The sequence below is a fragment of the Entelurus aequoreus genome, linkage group LG21 (genome assembly GCF_033978785.1).
Source record: "Entelurus aequoreus isolate RoL-2023_Sb linkage group LG21, RoL_Eaeq_v1.1, whole genome shotgun sequence".
Taxonomy (NCBI): domain Eukaryota; kingdom Metazoa; phylum Chordata; class Actinopteri; order Syngnathiformes; family Syngnathidae; genus Entelurus; species Entelurus aequoreus.
Window position 1 is genome coordinate 45,127,231 of NC_084751.1, and position 25,695 is coordinate 45,152,925.

Below are 25,695 nucleotides of genomic sequence, written 5' to 3' on the forward strand. Positions count from 1 at the left end.
TGGTCTTACCTGTACTTATAAATGGAGTCCATTTGCAGCTCCTTCCGACCAAAAGCATCGATAACTTGCTTATAGAAGTCTTCCTTATTTTCTTTCTTCCGTTTTAAAAGTCTCTCTGTCTCGATGGAGATATTCCTTTAATTATTACCTCCTGCTTCCATTGAAAGTCCAGTTTAGAAAACTGTTTTATTTTAGATACCGGTATGTAATCCTCCATGTTAAAAGTTCAGGCGAGAGGGAAAAAAATAAAAATATGTTGCTGCGTGTTGTCACTTCTTCTGCAGTACCGGAAGTCGCAAGAAGGATCACTAGCGCCCTCTACCACCAGGAGGCGGGAGTCATTTAATGACTCATACAGTATTTGACACACGCAGCTACGGTATATTAATAAAACATAGCTGCTTACTGTACCGGTATTCAATAGCTTGGACCTCAAATCCTACTGAATAGCTCTTTATCTTTTTTCCTTTGTGCGATTGCAAACTACTGAACGCAGCTTCCTCCATTTTGAAAATGAGGACAGGTAAAGCGTCACTCGTGACGTAACGAATTTGACCCGGTGGAAGTTCTAGACATATGCTAAATATTTTGCGAAACGAGTTTGACCCGGCGAAAATTATAGACATGCGATAATAAAATTAATATTTTGCGAAACAAATTTGATCCGGCGTTAATAACGAACCTGCGATAAGGCCAAGCATGCGTTAATTATTGTGAGAAACGAGTTTGACCCGGCAGTAATTCTAGACGTGCGAATACTATATTCCCTGCGCCGATTCAAGGAAATACGGTTTGTGCTATGAGATGCAAAAGTAAAACTCAAACATGACTTTGTCTGACGCTACCACGAATAGATGTATCATATTTTTACATTTGTGTGTGAATACTGTACATACTGTACATGTGAGCCTTGATGACGTTATATGCTGATTGAACAGACAAATATTCCAGAGCTTTGTTTGTTGTTACAAGGAGGAATTAACTATTAGCGTGGGTTCCTAATTTGGTTCAAACAAACGTATTATTGAACTTCGACAGCAACATTTTGTTCAACTTAACTTTTATGACGCCTAATTTCACAACTGTTGGATTTAAAAGTACCCCCCAAAAAATCTCCAAATCTTAACAACAGTCCCCCTAGTGGATGTGGCCCTACATAAAACCACATAGTGGCCCTGGATGCATGCCAGGCCAGTAGGTGGCGACATCACTTTCTCCAGAAACACAACACAAGTGTCCAACAACTGCTTCCCTCTCAGCTTCAGATGTGCTCCTCTGAGGTTGAACAGCAAATGTAAGTACTGCTGATCCATTTCATACATTAGTCATGCTGGGAAGCTGCACTGTAGTGGAGGTGCAAAGTACAACACTGTGGTCCACCATTGTGGTTGTGCTTTTATGCAACTAGGTGGTATGTCTCGGCCAGGGACGTACACACTTTTTCCAACAAGGGCCGCATACTGAAAAGTTAACGAATGCCAGGGATTTGGGGGGTGTGCATGATACATTGTGCACATTGACGTAACTACAACCAATTTAATGTATTGTACAGTACATGAATATATACAGTCAAAAGTCTACATACACTTGTAGAGAACATCCTGTCATGGCTGTCTTCAGTTTACAATCATTTCTACAACTCTTATTTTTTTGTGATGTAGTGATTGGAGCACATACTTGTTGGTCACAAAAAACATTCATGAAGTTTGCTTCTTTTATGAATTTATTATGGCTCTACTGAAAATGGGTCAAAAGTATACATACAGCAATGTTAATATTTGCTTACATGTCCCTTGGCAAGTTTACCTGCAATAAGGCACTTTTGGTAGCCATCCACAAGCTTCTGCTGGACCACTTGACCACTCCTCTTGACAAAATTGGTGCAGTTCAGCTAAATGTGTTGGTTTTCTGACACGGACTTGTTTCTTCAGCATTGTCCACACGTTTAAGTCAGGACTTTGGGAAGGCCATTCTAAAACCTTCATTCTAGCCTGATTTAGCCATTCCTTTACCACTTTTGACGTGTGTTTGGGGTAGGGATGTCCGATAATGGCTTTTTGCCGATATCCGATATGCCGATATTGTCCAACTCTTTAATTACCGATACCGATATCAACCGATACCGATATCAACCGATATATACAGTCGTGGAATTAACACATTATTATGCCTAATTTGGACAACCAGGTATGGTGAAGATAAGGTACTTTTTAAAAAAATGAATCAAATAAAATAAGATAAATAAATTAAAAACATTTTCTTGAATAAAAAAGAAAGTAAAACAATATAAAAACAGTTACATAGAAACTAGTAATTAATGAAAATGAGTAAAATTAACTGTTAAAGGTTAGTACTATTAGTGGAGCAGCAGCACGCACAATCATGTGTGCTTACGGACTGTATCCCTTGCAGACTGTATTGATATATATTGATATATAATGTAGGAAGCAGAATATTAATAACAGAAAGAAACAACCCTTTTGTGTGAATGAGTGTAAATGGGGGGAGGGAGGTTTTTTGGGTTGGTGCACTAATTGTAAGTGTATCTTGTGTTTTTTGTGTGGATTTAATAAAAAACAAACAAAAAAAAAACCAAAAAAAAAAACGATACTGATAATAAAAAAAACGATACCGATAATTTCCGATATTACATTTTAACGCATTTCCGATATTATCGGCCATCTCTAATAAATATATATAGAAACAGATACATTTCAAAATGCAACACTTTATTTTTATATTTTCTCTAAGTGCACATTTTTCAAATTGAACATTTTCAAATGATCACTTCTAAGACGGTCTTGTGAAATCACAACATCCCATTTTAACTAGCTAGCCACTAACATTTTTGAACAAATCATGAATGACTTTGCACCATGTTTGTACAAATAATAAGTCATGTAAAATACAAAAGTCAACTCTCAAATGTTTAAATAAATCATGTCACACTTTGAACTGGACACCAAATCTGTTATCTGTTTCTTTGTCAGTTAGTGAAGACCAAGTCTTTCAAATATTTTCTTGGATTTTTCAAATTCTATTTGAGTTTTGTCTCTCTTAGAATTAAAAATGTCCTCTTGACAAAATTGGTGCAGTTCAGCTAAATGTGTTGACTTGTTTCTTCAGCATTGTCCACACGTTTAAGCAGGCCCGGCCCTAACCAATCTGGCGCCCTAGGCAAGATTTTAGGTGGTGCCCCCCACGTCGGCAGTGAAGTGTATATACTCACAAGAAACCGAATAGCTTTGTCTTTGACCTTTTTTTTTTTTTTACTTAAAGAAAGCAAATTAAAAATCAGAATAGTTAACAAGATAAAAAAAATATGGATAAATAAATGAATACAAAAAAATAAAAAATGAATATATGAAATACGATATTTTTTACATACATGAACACAAAATAAAACGTGTCAACAAGTTGCATAAAATAAATTAAAAATACAATATAAATAAGGCACTGCACAAAACAAGATATCAAACCAGTATGACTTTAACAACTACATTACAAAAAAAGGGGATCCTACAGAGTTCTCTATTTGTGCTTTTTAATATTGCATTAACTAGAATGACTTACAAAATGACTGTACACCAGGGAGTACTGTAATTACCTAACGTTACATTATTATTTTCCATAACAATTTAGCCCCCTCCACAATATTAACCCGACGTTAAAACAGAACTAGCTATTTATTGATTAGCAATTGCCGAATCATGTAACATTAGCTTGATGCTAAAAAGCCAGGTTACTATCACATTCTGTAACAGACAAATAATTTCATGTAGGCTAACGTTACCTCCCTGCTACCTCTGTCTTTTTCTCGTTTCTCCTCTTCTTTTCTCTTTTTTCTTCCCTGGGCACCTGACAGTTTTGGCCGTTTTGACATCTTGTGTTGATTTTTTTATGTGGTGACGTCCAAAAAGAGTCATGATACGGGAAGGGAGGGGGCGCACCGTGCCGGGGGACGGGGGCCGTAATGTTGTAACAAATAATATTTCTATTAAATAGGCTTTACTTTGCATTTTAATTAACGTGGGATTATTTTATGTATTTAGAAATAATAGTACCAACTTTTTTTTTCCCTCTAACATTTGTGGCACTGGCGTGGCGCCCCCTGATGGACGGCGCCCTTAGCATTTGCCTATACGGCCTATGACACGGGCCGGCCCTGCGTTTAAGTCAGGACTTTTGGGAAGGCCATTCTAAAACCTTCATTGTAGCCTGATTTAGCCATTCCTTTACCACTTTTGAGGTGTGTTTGGGGGTCATTGTCCTGTTGGAACACCCAACTGCGCCCAAGACCCAACCTCCGGGCTGATGATTTTAGCTTGTCCTGAAGAATTTGGAGGTAATCCTCCTTTTTTCATCGTCCCATTTACTCTCTGAACTGCAAAAAGTCGGTGTTCAAAAACAAGAAAAAAAAAAATACAAAAATGAGGGGTATTTTATTTGAACTAAGCAAAATTATCTGCCAATAGAACAAGAAAATGTGGCTTGTCAAGACTTTCCAAAACGAGTAAAATTAGCTAATGAACACCAAAATAGCTTAAAATAAGTATATTCTCACTAATAACAAGTGCACTTTTCTTGACAGAAAAAAAAATATGAGTCCTTTTTTCTCAATATGTTGAAAAATATTCTTAAAAGAAGTAAATGCTAGTACCATTATCTTGACATAATGATATGCACTCGGCATTACATTTCTTTAAAACCAGCAAACTTATACTAAAAACTAGTTTATTGTTCTTAATGGAAAGGAAGCAGTTAAGAATATATTTCTTAACTGCGAGAGATAATTTAGGAGCAAAACACTTAAAACAAGTAAAACACTCTAACATAAAATCTGCTTAGTGAGAAGAATGATCTTATCAGACAGAAAATAAGCAAATATCACCCTTATTTGACATATTTCATCTTACTCAGATTTCAGTTTTTGCAGTGTGTAAAGCACGAGTTCCATTGGCGGCAAAACAGTCCCAGAGCATAATACTACCACCACCATGCTTGACGGTGGACATGGTGTTCCTGGGATTAAAGGCCTCACCTTTTCTCCTCCAAACATATTGCTGGGTATTGTGGCCAAACAGCTCCATTTTTGTTTCATCTGACATCACATGGACAAAGATAAGACCTTCTGGAGGAAAGTTCTGTGGTCTGCACTGCAAACACTGAAATAAAAGTAAGATGAAATATGTCAAATAAGGGTGATATTTGCTTATTTTCTGTCTGATAAGATCATTCTTCTCACTAAGCAGATTTTATGTTAGAGTGTTTTACTTGTTTTAAGTGTCCTAAATGATGTCAGTAAGATATTACAGCTTGTTGCTGAGATTTGATGAGCTATATTGAGTAAAACATGCTTGAAACTAGAATATCAACTGTTGCAAAGCTGTGTCATCAACAGTCACAAGTAGAAAACTACTTTTTTAAACTAATAATTTCTTATTTCAAGCATGAAAATAAAAAAACAACATGATTTTGACACACTTGTGTCTCATAATTAAAACGGATGACAGCCAAATGGACTTTGCTGTTTTATTTCCAATGAAACAATAGAAAAGACGTACTCATATAGTAGTACAGTTGGCACAGTACAGTAAACTGACAGTTAATATTTAAACATTTGACATTTCAAGCAATTTTGGAACAGAAATAGTTCATGCACATTCAGATAAATTCCTCAAAATTACAATTAAAAAAATGTCAGCCGGGGGCCGGGCTGTATATATGCGCACTAATTGACTGAAAGAGCACGCACTTGGCGCGATGATGTCATGTTATCCATGGAAAAATGCATTTTTAGACAATATGATATGCCTGAGCGGCTAGGAACCGTGTTACCTTTCCATTAAAGGCCTATTGAAAGCCACTACTAGCGACCACGCAGTCTGATAGTTTATATATCAATGATGAAATTTTAACATTGCAACACATGCCGATACGGCCGGGTTAACTTATAAAGTGACATTTAAAATTTTCCGCTAAACTTCCGGTTGAAAACTCCTTTGGATGATGACGTATGCGTGTGACGTAGCCAGTGAAACAGAAGTATCGGTACCCCATTGAAGCCAATACAAAGTAGATCTGTTTTCATCTCATTATTCCACAGTATTCTGGACATCTGTGATCGTGAATCTGTTGCAATTTGTTCATTGCATTATGGAGAAAGAAGCTGAGCAAGCAAAGAAGAAAGTTGTCGGTGCGAAGCGGAGTATTTTGCGAGGGAAGTCAGCAACACAACACAGCCGGTGTTTCATTGTTTACATTCCCGAAAGATGCAGTCAAGATCGAAGAACTCGGACAACAGAGACTCTTACCAGGAGGACTTTGACTTCGATACACAGACGCCTGTAGAGAACTGGGACAACACAGACTCTTACCAGGATTACTTTGATTTGGATACACAGACGCGGTACCGTGAGTACGCAGCTTCGCTTCCAAACATTTGATCGCTTGCCCGTACGTGCGTGTCACGTACGTAACTTTGGGTAAATATATAAGCTTTATGAACCTTGGGTTAGGTGAACGGTCCTTTGGGCTGAGTGATTGTGTGTGTTGTGCAGGTGTTTGAATTGTATTGGCGGGTTATATGGACGGGAGCTAGTAGCTAGGAGCTAGCATAACAAACACCTAGGTGTTTTTATGTGGGATTAATTTGTGGCATATTAAATATAAGCCTGGTTGTGTTGTGGCTAATAGAGTATATATATGTCTTGTGTTTATTTACTGTTGTAGTCATTCCCAGCTGAATATCAGGTCACCCCCGGCTCTCACAGCATCTTCCCTATCTCAATCGCTTCCACTCCCCACTAGTCCTTCACTTGCACTTTCCTCATCCACAAATCTTTCATCCTCGCTCAAATTAATGTGGAAATAGTCGCTTTCTCGGTCTGAATCGCTCTCACTTCTGGCCGCCATCACTGTAAACAATAGGGAACTTTGCGGAAATGTACAACTGACTACGTCACGCTACTTCCGGTAGGGGCAAGCCTTTTTTTTGTCAGATACCAAAAGTTGCGATCTTTATCGTCGTTGTTCTATACTAAATCCTTTCAGCAAAAATATGGCAATATCGCGAAATGATCAAGTATGACACATAGAATAGATCTGCTATCCCCGTTTGAATAAAAAAAATTCATTTCAGTAGGCATTTAAGAACAATAAATTAGTTTTGAGTATAAGTTTGCTGGTTTTAACACATGTAATGCCGAGCGCATATCATTAAGTCAAGATAATGGCACTAGCATTTACTTCATTTAAGAATATTTTTCAACATATTGAGCAAAAAGGTCTCTTTTTTTTTTTCTGCCAAGAAAAGTGCACTTGTTATTAGTGAGAATATACTTATTTTAAGCTATTTTTGGGTTCATTGAGGTGAGCTAATTGTACTTGTTTTGGAAAGTCTTGACAAGCCAACTTTTCTTGTTCTATTGGCAGATAATTTTGCTTAGTTCAAGTAAAATACCCCTCATTTTTGCAGTGTGGAGACAGATTGGAGGTCCAATATGGCTCTTTCAACATTTTGGGTTGCCGACCCCTGACCCAAGAGCGCTGTTTGTCGCGCAGTAGTTTGGATTCTCCCACATAGGACAAAGCAGAGGTGAATTTGAGTAGCACTGATAAGCAGCCTGTTGACTCGCAAATTGACCATTTTATGTTGGCATGAGTTACACTGTAAAAATAAAATGCTGTAAAAAAAAACGGTCATCTACTGGCAGCTACGGCTGCCAAACGAAAACCATAAAATTAAAGTAAAACATTGTAAACCAAATAATGATCAAAAACATATTTACAGAAATTTTCATGAAACGTTTTGCGGAAAAATATCGTAATTTCACAGATTTTTACTAAATTACTAAGATCAACCACCTTTTAATAAAGTGACGATGCAAACAGTTCTGCAGAAAAATACCTTTATTCTACAGAGTTTTTCCAAATTATTACGATCAAACACCTTTAATGAAGTGACTGCTGGCAGTTCCACAGAAAAATACCTTTATTTTACAGATTTTTTCTGAATTGTTAAGATCAACCACCTTTAAAGGCCTACTGAAAGCCACTACTACTGACCACGCAGTCTGATAGTTTATATATCAATGATGAAATCTTAACATTGCAACACATGCCAATAACTTATAAAGTGACATTTTAAATTTCCCGCCACACTTCCACTTGAAAACGTGTAAATATGATGACGTATGCGCGTGACGTCAATGGTTGATAGAAGTATTGGTACCCCATTAAATCCAATACAAAAAAGCTCTGTTTTCATTTCAAAATTCCACAGTATTGTGGACATCTGTGTTGGTGAATCTTTTGCAATTTGTTTAATGAACAATGAAGACTGCAAAGAAGAAAGTTGTAGGTGGGATCGGTGTATTAGCGTCGGACTACAGCAACACAGCCAGGAGGACAGAGATGGATAGCAGATGCGCTAGCCGCCGAATTCACCTTAACTTCCTCCGTCTCGCCGACCGCATCTGTGATCGGGTGAAGTCCTTCGTCGCGCCGTCGATCGCTGGAACGCAGGTGAGCACGGGTGTTGATGAGCAGATGAGGGCTGGCTGGCGTAGCTGGATAGCTAATGTTTTTAGCATAGCTCTGTGAGGTCCGATTGCTAAGTTAGCTTCAATGGCGTCGTTAGCAACAGCATTGTTAAGCTTCGCCAGGCTGGAAAGCATTAACCGTGTATTTACATGTCCATGGTTTAATAGTATTGTTGATCTTCTATCTATCCTTCCAGTCAGGGGTTTATTTATTTTGTTTCTATCCGCAGTTAAGCACGATGCTATCACGTTAGCTCCGTAGCTAAAGTGCTTCGCCGATGTATTGTCGTGGAGATAAAAGTCACTGTGAATGTCCATTTCGCGTTCTCGACTCTCATTTTCAAGAGGATATAGTATCCGAGGTGGTTTAAAATACAAATCCGTGATCCACAATAGAAAAAGGAGAAAGCGTGGAATCCAATGAGCCAGCTTGTACCTAAGTTACGTTCAGAGCGAAAAAAGATATGTCTTGCACTGCATTCTAGTCCTTCGCTCTAACGTTCCTCATCCACGAATCTTTCATCCTAGCTCAAATTAATGGGGTAATCGTCACTTTCTCGGTCAGAATCTCTCTCGCTGCATTGAAAACAATAGGAAAATGTGAGCAGTCCTTCCTCCGGTGACGTCACGCTACTTCCGGTACGACCAAAAGTTGCGAACTTTATCGTCGATGTTCTCTACTAAATCCTTTCAGCAAAAATATGGCAATATCGCGAAATGATCAAGTATGACACATAGAATGGATCTGCTATCCCCGTTTGAATAAAAAAAAATCATTTCAGTAGGCCTTTAATGAAAGATAATTACTGTCATTTTACTTGAATTTGAAAGTAATTTAAGAAAACAGAAAATGCTATGTATAAATAATTTGGTATTTTTCTGTAAAAAAAATAGAAATATACATAGTTTGTCATTACTGGCATATTACTTAAAATAACATGCAGATTGTTTATTTACAGATACTGTCTTCAAATCTACAGTTTTATAAACTATTTAAAAAAAATGGAAAAATTACAGTAGAAATTTGGAGTAAATTAACCATAAAAATAGGATTTTTTTTTACAGTGTACCTTTTGTGAGGGTTTTTTTGGGGGTGTTTTCCCAGAGTCTCCTGCTGGCTGTTTTTGGGAGCGTGCGTGAACTCCATATCACATGTCCTGACCCGCTGACCCCCCACATCTCCCATTGCAGTCATGTCAATCACAATAAAGGCAACAATGTATTTGTCAGGCCCGCTAATGACTCCGTGAAGTCCCGTGAGCGCCGCAGACGAGCTGTCATGACATCACACTTTCCACAGGAAATCATGTTTCCAAAGCTCTGGTTTTCCACTCACGCGGAGATCTTTTCGCTCTCTCCTTTCGTCGGCGCTTTTCTATCCGGGTGAGATACTGCAAAATAATTCCCAGCGTAGGGTGATGTCATCCTGTGAGTGTATCACTGGCATTAGGGAAAAGAACAGTTAATTTCACCAAAAGGGTGTGTGTGTGTGTGTGCGTGTAAGTGAAAAATGACACACTCGCTATCATCACGCACACGCCCAAGCTGGCGGTGACCTCATGGCACACGCTCTCACAGTGGAGGCACATACAGGCCTGAAGGGACTCTTGCACCAATGGTCCTGTTCACACTGCACACCAAATCAGATTTATTTGCCCTCAAGTGACACGGATCTGATTTTTTTATTTTTTTTTCCAGTCCAAACACTCCAAATTAGGGTTGTGCCATTACCAATATTTTGGTACCGGTACCCAAAATGTATTTCGATACTTTTCAATACTTTTCTAAATAAAGGGGACCACAAAAAATTGCATTTTTGGCTTTATTTTACCAACATTTTTTTAGGGTACATTAAAAATATGTTTATTATTGCAATTTAGTCCTTAAATAAAATAGTGAACATAATAATAATAATAGATTTTATTTGTAAAAAGCACTTTACATTGCGTAAACAACCTTAAAGTTCTACAGTGTATTAAAAAAATAAATAAAAAGATAATAAAAAATAAAAAAAAATAAAAACTAGAACAGCCAAATAGCTAGAACTAGTATGCATATATATAATTTTTTTTTTTTTTTTTAAAAGAAGGGTTTTTAAGCATTTTTTTTCAAAGCATCCACAGTCTGTGGTGCCCTCAGGTGGTCAGGGAGAGCATTCCGCAGACTGGGAGCGGCGGAGCAAAAATCCCGGTCTACCATTGTTCGTAGCTTAGCTTTGTCCTCAGAGGTTGGAGGAGGTTAGCCTGTCCGGAGCGGAGGTGTGGTGTGGAGGATTTGGGGGTGAGCAGTTCTTTGAGGTAGAGGGGGGCATACTAGACAACTTGTCTCCTAATTAGTCTGCGGACATATGCAGTAACATATTGTGTCATTTATCTACCTATTATTGTGTCTACATTATTAAGGACAAGCTGTAAAAATTGATTATTAATCCACTTGTTCATTTACTGTTAATATCTGCTTATTTACCGTTTTAATATGTTCTATTTACACTTCTGTTAAAGTGTAATAATCACTGTCAGGTTCAAACATCGAACTATCTATTACACAAGACAAGAAGAAGGAAATAGGCAGAAACAGAGTTCAATTTTGCAGATGAGGAGAAACGTGTGGGGCTGCACACTCAGTTACAGCCTCCCACCACGCTCTGAGGGGCAGCCCCACGTGCTCCTCTATTTATTCGGGAGTTCCCTGGTTAACATCACCGAGGCTGCCTCTAGAGGGAGTGGTCACACATATTATGCAAGCAGCCCCAGTATCACAATGCAGGAATACTCAGAACGCAAATGTGCCTGAGCTCGAGATTTCGCCCTGGCTCTGCTTTGTCTGCGTGTTGTCGTCTTATCTTTGTTACTTGAAGTCCGTAGCGGGCTGGAAGACTGAAACTGCTGCTGCGAGGCAACTTGCAGTGGAAGATACAAATTAGTGTGCCTTTGCACAGCTAGAACAGTACAACTTGACCACAATAGATAATTACTATAGCAACAGCCTTAAAGCATAAGAGTTGTGTGATAACTTATACATAATTATTCTAATTATATAGTATATTCTTCTCTTCTTTGATCAATTCAATTCAATTCAATTCAATTATTTATTTCGTACTTGGATGTGTACATTTCAACAACATTTCAACAATCTCACATACCTTACTGCATTCAATACACAGCCATGTCGAAAAGGAACAGGATGAAGAAAATCTTATATTTCCTGCCCCTTCGCACAAAAGAAACATTTTCTTGGTATCTCTTTGCCGGTAGTGCATTAGAACATCCAATGCAACAAATCAATACAAAACAATATATCACATATGCACACACAGGCACCCACACCCACACGCACCCACCCACCAGGGGCGTAGACTCTAGAGTAGTAAAAAAGGCTACAGGACATGTATGACCCAGTTGACAAGAAAAGTTATTGTTGCCTAAAAACTACAAGTTTGTACCCCTACCCAGTGCACACACTCATAGAAATTAATAGAACAAACAATCAATGAAAAGAATAAACAAGCAAGATAAGTTGAACAAAAAATAAATAAACAAAACAAAAACTGAAAAAATAAGGCAATCACTCAAACCAAACAAACTGAAAAAGAACAAGGCAATCATCCAAACCAAACAAACTGAAAAAGAATAAGGTAATCATTCAAACCAAACAAAACTGAATAGAACAAGGCTATCATAACAAGGTATCATTCAAACCAAACAAAGCTAAGAACAATGTGATCATTCAACCAAGGATCCATAGTGCATGTCGATAAAGAAAAAAAAAAAAAAAAAAATAAAAAATGAAAGGAAAGCTGGACTATACAATACCTACAGTCATGTAGGATAATGTAAGCGTTGTTTTTTTTTTTGTGTGTTTATTATTATTTTTATTTTTTATTTTTATTTTTTTCCCCTTATTTTTCCCTTTGCGTCCCTTTTGTCAGTGCTCATATAACATCATAGTTCTGTTTTTAAAGACTTTTTTTAATTGAAATGTGTTTTTACATTGCTTTATTTCATTATGGAGAGAGTTCCAGAGTTTTACTCCCACCACTGATGTACACATTTGTTTTGATGTTGTTCGTGCAAGCTGATGCTTAAAGTGCCCTTTCCTTCTTCCTTCTTTTTCTATTAAAGTGACATTTTTTTGTAGATTTGTTGGTAGCTCTTGACTACTAGCCCTGAACATAACCAATAATGTCTGCTGCTCAACTAGTTCATAAAATTTGTAAAGTCCTGAGCTAATAAATAATCCATTTGTGTGCTCTCTATAACCTGTTTTGTGTATGATTCTGATCGCTCTCTTCTGAAGGAGGTACAGTGGCTTTGTGTTACTCTTATATGTACTACCCCATATTTCCACACAATAATTGATATAAGGCAGTACAAGTGCACAATACAGTGTACGCATTGCTTTATAATCTAATACATCTTTTACCTTATTTAATATAAATATACTTTTAGCCATCTTTTTTCTAACATGTGAGATATGCGATTTCCAACTAATATTATCATCTAAAATCACTCCCAAAAATCTAATCTCAGAGACTTTTTCAATGCTTGTTCCAGCTATTGACAGTACAATATTTTCAGGCTTTTTTCTCTTACTAAAAATCATGAACTTAGTTTTTTTCAAATTCAATGATAATTTGTTAACGTCAAACCATTTTTTGAGTTTGACCATTTCCTGTTCCATACTCTTTAGTAATTCATTTAAGTCATGTCCAGAGCTGTAAAAGTTGGTATCGTCAGCAAATAATACAAAATTGAGTAATTTTGACACATCACAGATATCATTTATGTATAAAATAAATAGTTTCGGTCCCAGAACAGACCCTTGTGGAATTCCACACTTAATACTCATATTTTCAGATGTATTAGCAGCATATTGTACATATTGTTGTCTGTTATCCAAGTAGCTATTTAACCAATCTAAAACTATTCCTCTCACACCGTATGAATGTAATTTGGATAAAAGGATAGAGTGATCGATTGTGTCAAACGCTTTCTTAAGGTCTATAAACACCCCTACTGTGTATTTCTTACTATCGGTGGCTGTTGTTATGTCCTCAATTATGTTCATCACAGCAGAGGCAGTAGATCTGTTTGAACGAAATCCATACTGGCTCTCGCTCAACAACTTGTTTTTTTCAATAAAATGGTCTAATTTTTGTACAAATATTTTTTCAAGCACCTTAGAGAATTGGGACAGAAGTGATACCGGTCTGTAATTAGTAAACATGTGCTTATCCCCATCTTTAAAGAGTGGAATAACCTTTGCTACCTTCATTCTATCTGGGAAGGTCCCTGTATTGAAAGAGAGATTGAAGATATAGCAGAGAGGCTCAATGATGCAGTCAATTGTCTTTTTTACAATTATCATATCTAACCCATCATCGTCTGTTGATGTTTTGTTCTTTAATTTATTTACAATTGTTATAATTTCATTTTCACTGACTTCTCCCAAAAACATTGACTTAAGTACTCTGCCTCCACCTCCCAACCCATTCTGAAATGACCCATCATCATGTTTTTCTATATTTTCTGCTAGTTTTGGACCTACGTTTACAAAAAATGAGTTAAACTCATTTGCCACTTCGTCCATATTTTTTATTATCTTTTCTTCTTTTACAAAGTGGTTTGGCGGGCTGATAGGTCCCGGTGTGCTTCCCATCACCTTTTTCAATATGTTCCATGTTCCTTTGATATTGGCTTTATTTTTTTCTAACAAGTTACTATAATAGTCTTTTTTGGCTTGTCTCATTATTGTTGTCAACCTGTTTTTATAAACCTTATATTTAATTTCTGCTGCATTTGTCCTAGATTTTAAAAATACCTTGTAAAGTCTATTTTTCTTTTTACATGCATTCTGTAGTCCCCTTGTGATCCAAGGAGTTTCACTGTAATTGTCCTTTTGTTTATATAGCATATTTGGGCAATGTTTTTCATACAGTGATAAATATATATTTAAAAAAGCTTCATATGCATCATTTACCTCTCCTACATATACCTCCATCCAATCCCTTACAAGAAGGTCGCTTCTAAACATGTCAATTGTCGCTTCGGTTCTTAATCTTTTCCTTACATATTTGTGGGCTGTTTCTTCTCTCTTCCTGTTGACTTGACAGTCCCCCTCATTGATTTGGCACTCATAAGTAAAAAATACAGGTAGATGGTCGCTGATATCATTAACTACCAATCCACTCTTGATTTTGTTTTTTTCTACAACATTTATAAAGATATGATCAATCAGTGTGGCGCACGTTGTTGTTATTCGACTTGGTTTGGTGATCAACGGATATAATCCTTTACTATACAGTATCTCTAAATATTCGCTTGTTGATGTATTTCTAGGAGCGCTCAGCAAATCAATATTTAGATCCCCACACATGACATATGTTTTCTTTTCATTTAGATGGCACAGTATTTCTTCAAGTTTATCATTAAATTCATCTACTCTGGACCTCGGATACTGATACTTTACATTAGTTTTGGATGATACCACACATTTAGGTATTGATCCGATACCAAGTAATTACAGGATCATACATTGGTCTTAATTTAAGTTCTCATGTGTCCAGGGACGTATTTACTGAGTTTATGAATATAATATGAATAAATAAAGAAACATAACACGTAGTGAGTTTACATTATTCACCCAAGGAACTTTAGTTATTAGAGAGTTCCGGTTGGACGGTTTTTCCCGGGACACATTTCGGGCGTTGTTGTTAATGATAATAATAATAATAGATTTTATTTGTAAAAAAGCACTTTACATTGAGTAACCAACCTCAAAGTGCTACAGTGTATAATAAAAAAAATACAATAAAATAAAAAAGATAATAACAAATAAATGAAAATAAAAACTACAACAGCCAAATAGCTAAAACTAGTATGCATGTATCTAAAAAAAAGGCTTTTTTAAAAAGAAGGGTTTTTAAGCCTTTTTTTAAAAGCATCCACAGTCTGTGGTGCCCTCAGGTGGTCAGGGAGAGTTGCTCCACAGTAAGTCTTTGCTGTCGTCCAGCATTCTGTTTTTGTTGACTTTGTAGCCAGTTCAGTTTTAGTTTGGTTCTGCATAGCCTTCCCTAAGCTTCAATGCCTTTTCTTAGGGGCACTCACCTTTTGTTTATTTTTGGTTTAAGCAATAGATACCTGTTTACCTGCACACTGCCTTCCACTGTTTCTGACATCTACAAAGCAATTAGCTACCGGCTGCCACCTACTGATATGGAAGAGTATTACACGGTTACTCTGCCGAGCTCTAGACAGCACAGACACTCAACAACAACACATCATTTGCAGACTATAATTACTGCTTTGCAAACAATATTTTTAACCCACATAGGTGAAATTAGATCATCTCCCACGGCACACCAGACACTAGTGGTTGGAAAACACCCATCTATGCAACATTTTGACCAAAGAACCAGCATTACATGTTATGTAGACCCAAACCCCAACCCCAGCCATAACCCTAACTCTAACTCTAACTCTAACCCTAACCCTAACCCTAACACAAACCTAACCCTAGCCCTAACCATTACCAACTCTTTTCTTTATGCCTAACCCTAAATCTAATCCTAACCTTAACCCCAATCCCAACCCCAACTCTAACCCCCTAACCCTAAACAACTCTTTTCTTTATGCCTAATCCTAACCCTAACCCAAACCAAACCCTAATCCTAACCCTAACCCTAACCCTAATCCTAACCCAACCCCTAACCCTAAACAACTCTTTTCTTTATGCCTAACCCAAACCAAACCCTAATCCCAACCCCAACCCTAACCCTAACCCTAACCCTAACTCTAAACCTAACCCTAACCCTAATCCTAGCCCTAACCCTAACCAACTCTTTTCTTTATGCCTACCCCTGACTCTAATCCTAACCCTAACCCCAACCCAACCCAAACCCTGACCCCCTAACCCTAACCAACTATTTTTCTTTACGCCTAATCCTAACCCTAATCCTAACCCCAACCCTAATCCTAACCCCAAACCCAACCCCAACCCTAATCCTAGCCCTAACCCTAACCAACTCTTTTCTGTATGCCTACCCCTAACTCTAATCCTAACCCTAACCCCAACCCAAACCCTAACCCCCTAACCCTAACCAACTCTTTTTCTTTATGCCTAATCCTAACCCTAATCCTAACCCTAATCCTAACCCTAATCCTAACCCCAACCCCAACCCTAATCCTAACCCCAACCCTAACCCTAACCCTAACTCTAAACCTAACCCTAACCCTAACCAACTCTTTTCTTTATGCCTAACCCTAACCCAAACCAAACCCTAATCATAACCCCAACCCTAACCCTAACCCTAACCCTAACTCTAAACCTAACCCTAACCCTAATCCTAGCCCTAACCCTAACCAACTCTTTTCTTTATGCCTAACTCTAACCCTAACCCTAACCCTAACTCTTTTCTTTATGCCTAATCCTAACCCTAATCCCAACCCCAACCCTAACTCTAAACCTAACCCTAACCCTAACCAACTCTTTTCTTTATGCCTAACCCTAACTCTAATCCTAACCCTAAACCTAACCCCCTAACCCTAACCCTAACCCTAACCAACTCTTTTTCTTTATGCCTAACCCCAACCCTAACCCTAACCCTAACCCTAACCCCAACCCTAACCCTAACCCTAACCCTAACCCTAACTCTAAACCTAACCCTAACCCTAATCCTAGCCCTAGCCCTAACCCTAACCAACTCTTTTCTTTATGCCTAACCCTAACTATAATCCTAACCCTAACCCTAACTCTAACCCTAACCCTAACCAACACTTTTCTTTATGCCTAACCCTAACTCTAATCCTAACCCTAACCCTAACCCACATCCCCTTCTCCTAACCCTAACCCTAACCCTACCCCAACCCTAACCCTAACCCTAACCCCTCCCCCAACCCTAACCCTAACCCTAACCCCAACCCTAACCCTAACCCTAACCCTAACCCTAAATCCTTACCATACACATCCCCTTCTCCTAACCCTAACCCTAACCCTACCCCAACCCTAACCCTAACCCTAACCCCTCCCCCAACCCTAACCCTAACCCTAACCCCAACCCTAACCCTAACCCTAACCCTAACCCTAAATCCTTACCATAAACCTAAATCTAAACCTAACCCTAACCCTAACCAACTCTTTTCTTTATGCCTAACCCTAACTCTAAACCTAACCCTAACTCTAATCCTAACCCTAACCCTAACCCCAACCCCAACCCCAACCCCAACCCAAACCCTAACCTCCTAACCATAACCAACTCTTTTTCTTATGCCTAATCCTAACCCTAACCCAAACCAAACCCTAACCCTAACCCTAACCCTAACTCTAAACCTAACCCTAATCCTAGCCCTAACCCTAACCAACTCTTTTCTTTATGCCTAACCCTAACTCTAATCCTAACCCTAACCCCAACCCAAACCCTAACCCCCTAACCCTAACCAACTATTTTTCTTTATGCCTAATCCTAACCCTAACCTTAACTCTAAACCTAACCCTAACCCTAACCCTAACCCTAACCAACTCTTTTCTTTATGCCTAACCCTAACTCTAAACCTAACCCTAACTCTAATCCTAACCCTAACCCTAACCCCAACCCCAACCCCAACCCAAACCCTAACCTCCTAACCCTAACCAACTATTTTCTTTATGCCTAATCCTAACCCTAATCCAAACTCTAAACCTAACCCCAACCCTAACCCTAACTCTAAACCTAACCCTAACCAACTCTTTTCTTTATGCCTAACCCTAACTCTAATCCTAACCCTAACCCTAACCCCAACCCTAACCCTAACCCTAACCCCCTAACCCTAACCCTAACCCTAACCAACTCTTTTTCTTTATCCCTAATCCTAACCCCAACCCCTAACCCCAACCCCAACCCCTAACCCTAACCCCAAATCCAACCCCAACCCTAACCTAAATAATAATAATATGACTCCTTTAATGCACTTTATAATCCGGTGTGCCTTTTGTAGGAAAATAGACCTGACTAGACCCGCTCATCGGCAGTGCGCCCTACGGTCCGGAAAATACGATAACTTCATTTTTGAACTTCTGCGGCTGTATTTATTTTATACTAACATTTATACCACTGATTTATCTTAATTTACATATTTAAATAACGGAAAACAAATCCTCCAAGCTTACAAAAAACCCAGCCCCCCCCCTGCTTGCTTTTATTGGATACTTTCTGATTTGAGGTCACACTGATTGTATAGGACGGACTCTCAGATATAACAGATTTAAAACATAATTATATGTTTGCTATTTCTGTAGGGCATTTTTGACAGAGGTCATGTGACTTGAATGTTTGTTTAAACATCCATACAGTTCCATGTTGTGTTGAATGGTGAGAAGGAACACACGTGTGGGGGACTAAATAAAGGAAAAGGCAAAGTCAACATTGTTTTCATGGAACCACCACCAGGTCCTAAATCCATATGTGGTTTGACTCATTTTACATCGGTCACGTATCGGATTGTGTCCGTTCCGGGCCATATCAATCACTTCCTGAACAATACATTTGATAGCTGGTGAGTATACATAAAGAATGTGCGGTGTGGAAAAACCATCCGCCTGCTCAAACCCTAGAGGACCTTGATTTTGATCTGCCTGGAAACCTGTGAAGGATTCAGGTGTTCAACATCCAACTGTTAAAGGAGATCCTTATTAGTGATAACCGTACTCTGAGACACGGGGAAACGACTTTCGCAGAAGGGAACAAAGTCTGCTTTTCTTGCTGACCTCAGATTGAACCAGCGATTGGAGGAGAACGGCTCAGAGTTGCCGGAAAGTTAAGAGAGACTCTGGCTTTCCCCCACAAGTGTACAGTAGATGTAAACAATTATCATTAGGAAAGCAGTGGAAACAAAGATTGCCTTGTGTTCAATATTGCAATCTGATGGACTAGTCAGGGGTTTTGGAGGTTAGAGTAGAATAGAAAGTACTTTATTGATCCCTGGGGGAAATTCAGCACCACAGTTCGCTCACAATAGACAATAAACACTTAGGTGTTTTTTTACATGTGAATAATATAAATACAGTCTATTATACAGCATTATTCACATGTGAATAACATAAATGCAGTCTATTATACAGCATTATTCACATGTGAATAATATAAATACAGTCTATTATACAGCGTTATTCACATGTGAATAACATAAATACAGTCTATTATACAGCATTATTCACATGTGAATAACATAAATACAGTCTATTATACAGCGTTATTCACATGTGAATAACATACATGCAGTCTATTATACAGCATTATTCACATGTGAATAATATAAATACAGTCTATTATACAGCGTTATTCACATGTGAATAACGTAAATACAGTCTATTATACAGCATTATTCATGTGAGAATTATGTAAATACAGTCTATTATACAGAATTATTCACATGTGAATAATACAAATACAGTCTATTATACAGCATTATTCACATGTGAATAATATAAATACAGTCTATTATAAAGCGTTATTCACATGTGAATAATATAAATACAGTCTATTATATAGAATTATTCACATGTGAATAATATAAATACAGTCTATTATACAGCATTATTCACATGTGAATAATATAAGTACAGTCTATTATACAGCATTATTCACATGTGAATAATATAAATACAGTCTATTATACAGAGTTATTCACATGTGAATAATATAAATACAGTCTATTATACAGCGTTATTCACATGTGAATAATATAAATACAGTCTATTATATAGAATTATTCACATGTGAATAATATAAATACAGTCTATTATACAGCATTATTCACATGTGAATAATATAAATACAGTCTATTATACAGCATTATTCACATGTGAATAATATAAGTACAGTCTATTATACAGCATTATTCACATGTGAATAATATAAATACAGTCTATTATACAGCATTATTCACATGTGAATAATATAAATACAGTCTACTATACAGCATTATTCACATGTGAATAATATAAATTCAGTTTGTTATACAGCATTATTCACATGTGAATAACATAAATACAGTCTGTTATACAGAATTATTCACATGTGAATAACATAAATACAGTCTATTATACAGCATTATTCACATGTGAATAATATAAATACAGTCTATCATACAGCATTAATTTATTCCAACTTTCTAAAAACTCTTCCTCTTATTTTTTTTTTATAGCTTCTTTTTTTTTTAACCATCCCAAATCTTTGCCCACATTTTCATACTCAAATTATTTATTAAATATTGCTGTTTTTGAGTTAGTCACCTTATATTTACTGCAGCAAACAACAAGATAGTTGCCAGTGGACTAAAGTTCCAGTGTAGGATTACATCAGGTGGTCATTGAGAGAAACAAGGAGAGAAGCATGGACAGAAACACACAACATGCACCTTTGACCTCATGACACAATTTCACTCTTTCATTCTGCCACCTCACACACACACACACACACACACACACACACACACACACACACACACACACACACACACACACACACACACACACACACACACACACACACACACACACACACACACACACACACACACACACACACACACACACACACACACACACACACACACGTATGAATGACTGACATTCCCACCGCCCACTTTGACTGTGGGTGATCCGCTGTGCTTGACCCTTTTTATTGAAGTTGTGCGCTCGTTGTTAGCACTTTGATGTAAAAGTACAACGCCTCCTGTGTGTGGTGTCAGTGTGTGTGTGTGTGTGTGTGTCAGTGTGTGTGTGTCAGTGTGTCCCCGCTTGCACATTTTTAACATAACACAAAGAATTTCACACAGAGACACATACATGCACAAGCTCCTGTAAAGCATATATATATATATGTATATATATATATATATATATATATATATATATATATATATATATATATATATATATATACACATACAGTCGCAATCAAAAGTATATATTGTCATGTTCTGTGGTTTGGATTATGTTATGTTATTTTCTGGTTGTTTAAGACTCTTAGTTCATGTCTACGCTCCCTTGTTTGGTCACCATGACAACTTATTAGTTTCACGTTTTGGACTCACGCACCTGTGTTAATCATGTCACTACTATTTAAGCCTGTCATTTTCAGTTGGTCGTCCTGGCGACATTGTCATTATCATGCCCTGTTTATTCCCTAGTTTATGCTTCATGCCATGCCACGCAAGTGTTGGTTTTTTCACGTCACAGTAAGTGTAGTTTTGTTTCATGTCCATAGTTTCTGTCTAGGTGTTAGTTTGTATCGCCGCCTTGTACGCACCTTTTTGTTTGTTTCTTGCTTACACCCTTTTGTTAGTGTTAAAATAAATTATGTATTTACCTTCATTACATGTCCGATCCAATTCCTTTGCATTCCGGGAAAACAAACCATCCCATAGTCCACGTCTTGACATATATACACTTGTAAAGAACATCATGTCATGGCTGTCTTGAGTTTCCAATCATTTCTATAACTCTTATTTTTTTGTGATAGAGTAATTGGAGCACATACTTGTTGGTCACAAAAAACATTCATGAAGTTTTTTAAATGCTTAAAAAAAAGGCTTAAAAACCCTTCTTTAAAATTTTTTTTTTTTAATATGCATACTAGTCCTAGCTATTAAGCTGTTCTAGTTTTTTTTATTTTTTTTATTTTTATTATCTTTTTATTTTTTTTAATACACTGTACCACCTTGAGGTTGTTTGCTCAATGTAAAGTGCTTTTTAAAAATAAAATCTATTATTATTATTATTATTATTTTTGTTTTTTTTTATCTTTTATTTTCTCAGGGGGCGGCATGGCGTAGTGGGTAGAGCGGCCGTGCCAGAAACCTGAGGGTTGCAGGTTCGATCCCCGCCTCTTACCATCCAAAATCGCTGCCGTTGTGTCCTTGGGCAGGACACTTCACCCTTGCCCCCGGTGCCGCTCACACCGGAGAATGAATGATGAGTGAATGAGTTGTAAAAATGAATGATGGGTTCTCACTTCTCTGTGAAGCGCTTTGAGTGTCTAGAAAAGCGCTATATAAATCTAATCCATTATTATTATTATTATTATTATTATTATTATTATTTTTGGTGTTTTTATCTTTTATTTTCTCAGCTCTTTTCTGCAGTGTTCACAGCCGCCTCTCTAGTGGACATTTGGTGGGCTAACCTCCAACCTCCCAGGACAAAGCTACGAACAATGGGAGACCGGGCTTTCTGCTCCGCCGCTCCCAGTCTGTGGAACACTCTCCCTGACCACCTGAGGGCACCACAGACTGTGGATGCTTTTAAAAAAGGCTTGAAAACCCTTCTTTTTTTTAAAAAAAAGCCTTTTTTTTTTTTTTTTTAGATATATGCATACTAGTTCTAGCTATTAGGCTGTTCTAGTTTTTATTTTGTTTTATTTTTATTATCTTTTTATTTTTTCTAATGCATTGTGGCACTTTGAGGTTGTTTGCTCAATATAAAGTGCTTTTTTTAAAAATAAAATCTATTATTATTATTATTATTATTATTATTATTATTTTTAGTGTTTTTATCTTTTATTTTCTCCGCTCCCAGTCTGTGGAACGCTCTCCCTGACCACCTGAGGGTACCACAGACTGTGCATGCTTTTAAAAAAGGCTTAAAAACCCTTCTTTTTAAAAAATACTTTTTTTTTAATATGCATACTAGTCCTAAATATTAGGCTGTACTAGTTTTTTTTTAAATTTTTTATTATCTTTTAATTTTTGTTAATACACTGTACCACCTTGAGGTTGTTTGCTTAATGTAAAGTGCTTTTTAGAAATAAAATCTATTATTATTATTATTATTACTATTTTTAGTGATTTTATCTTTTATTTTGTCAGCTCTTTTCTGCAGTGTTCACAGCCGCCTCTCTAGTGGACATTTGGTGGGCTATTTTTCTTTGAATTGTGCAACTCTGCCAAAAGAAACAGACCAAAAACAATTGTCTAGTAAGAAGGATGCTGGGTTTATCAGGACGACTATTCACAAATGTCTCTTGTCAGCGGACATTAATAATGTCATCAGTGTGGGATGTTTGCGGTGATGTAAGAAGAAGAAGAAACACTCCATCATCGTGTCATTGTTATGTGGGACTGACTCCGCTTACGAGGTCCTGGATGAGTTGCTAAGTGACAGTCGCCACTCCAAGAGGCGACAACATGGCGTATTAGTCCATGGAAACACAAACACTCATTTCGAGGTAATTAATGGATGAATGGCAATCACTGAAGCAGCGGGATAAAAAATAAATAGGCTGAGAGTTGAGCTGAAATGTGACTTTGTTGGAAGAGACAAGGAGGCCTTTTTACCCCAAAGGGCCGGGGCCGTTTCCTCCCCCGTCTTTTTGACATTCCCTACATTTGTCCTCTTTCAGGGCTTCACATCCGCTCTCTTTTTGCGTCGTCATGCCATCTTTGAATCACCCTTTTCTGCTTTTTTCCATCTGTTTGGTCTCTCCTTCGCTGATTCCCTCTGAAGATTGTGCCAAAGGAATTAGGAAGGCGTGTGCGACTTTTTAATTATGTGACTGTGCTCACTTTCTCCACAGTCCGACGGTAACGCGAGCACACCCAAGTTCCACAGAGCTAAATTAAATGTATATTTTCTCAGCGGTAATCCGACTGGGGCTTCACTTGGGTTCAATATTGCTTTCCACTAATTCTCACGTTGCAATAAAAATGCTGTCAGTCGACATAAAAAGAGAATTTATCGAGACACGGACCCACATTAAAAGACCGGCCAATTGGAAGACGACATGTTCATATCCCAAACGCTGCTGCCAAACCCGGGGGAGGTTTATAACTGACATAAAACTCTAGCTGACCAACTTATGTTCTGGTAAACTAGTCTAGACGAAGACAGTGACAAATTAAATAAAGTGAGCTTTTATCTGGTTTCATGCAATAACACATCCTAAATATAGATTACTCTAAAAGAACTTTAGTATATATATATATATATATATATACATATATATACACTACCGTTCAAAAGTTTGGGGTCACCCAAACAATTTAGTGGAATATCCTTCATTTCTAAGAACAAGAATAGACTGTCGAGTTTCAGATGAAAGTTCTCTTTTTCTGGCCATTTTGAGCGTTTCATTGACCCCACAAATGTGATGCTCCAGAAACTCAATCTGCTCAAAGGAAGGTCCGTTTTGTAGCTTCTGTAACGAGCTAAAGTGTTTTCAGATGTGTGAACATGATTGCACAAGGGTTTTCTAATCGTCAATTAGCCTTCTGAGCCAATGAGCAAACACATTGTACCATTAGAACACTGGAGTGATAGTTGCTGGAAATGAGCCTCTGTACACCTATGTAGATATTGCACCAAAAAGCAGACATTTGCAGCTAGGATAGTCATTTACCACATTAGCAATGTATAAAGTGTATTTCTTTAAAGTTAAGACTAGTTTAAAGTTATTTTTATTGAAAAGTACAGTGATTTTCCTTAAAAAATAAGGACATTTCAATGTGACCCCAAACTTTTGAACGGTAGTGTGTATATATATATATATATATATATATATATATATATATATATATATATATATATATATATATATATATATATATATATATATATATATATATATATATATATATATATATATATATATATATATATATATACAATCTGACAATCTGATGGACCAGTCTAAGTTTGGAGGTTGCCAGTAGAACACAATAATAATAATAATAATATATTTTATTTGTAAAAGCACTTTAAATTGAGCAAACAACCTCAATGTGCTACAGTGCATTAAAAAAATAAAAAATAAAAACTAGAACAGCCTAATAGCTAGAACTAGCACACATATATCTTAAAAAAAGAAGGCTTTTTTTTTAAAAGAAGGGTTTTTATTATTATTATTATTAGCCTTTATTTAACCAGGTAAAATCCCATTGAGATCAAAGATCTCTTTTCCAAGGGAGACCTGGCCAAGAGGGCAGCAGCAAGGTTACATTAAAAACAGTAAACAAATACATAAAACATCACATTTACGACATTAAAACTTGCTCACATAACACATGTGCATACAGACAAGGTAGACTGCAGTCCTTTCACAGAAGCTTTAAACTCATTCAACGTAACAAGGGTTTGAAGTTTAATATTCGATTGTAGGTTATTCCAAGCCTTCGCTGCT

General features: G+C 37.2%; 1 protein-coding gene across 2 annotated transcripts in view; it reads left to right on the forward strand.

Moving 5' to 3' along the window:
- Positions 1 to 1,193: 1,193 nt before the first annotated feature.
- lpar1 (lysophosphatidic acid receptor 1) overlaps positions 1,194 to 25,695 on the forward strand; it is a 185,962-nt gene continuing 161,460 nt past the window's right edge. The window contains exon 1 of one of the 2 annotated variants that reach the window (XM_062031717.1): positions 1,194 to 1,294. The gene's annotated coding sequence lies outside the window, so the exon portion shown is untranslated. The remainder of the gene's footprint in view (positions 1,295 to 25,695) is intronic. The other variant, XM_062031718.1, reaches the window with a different exon arrangement.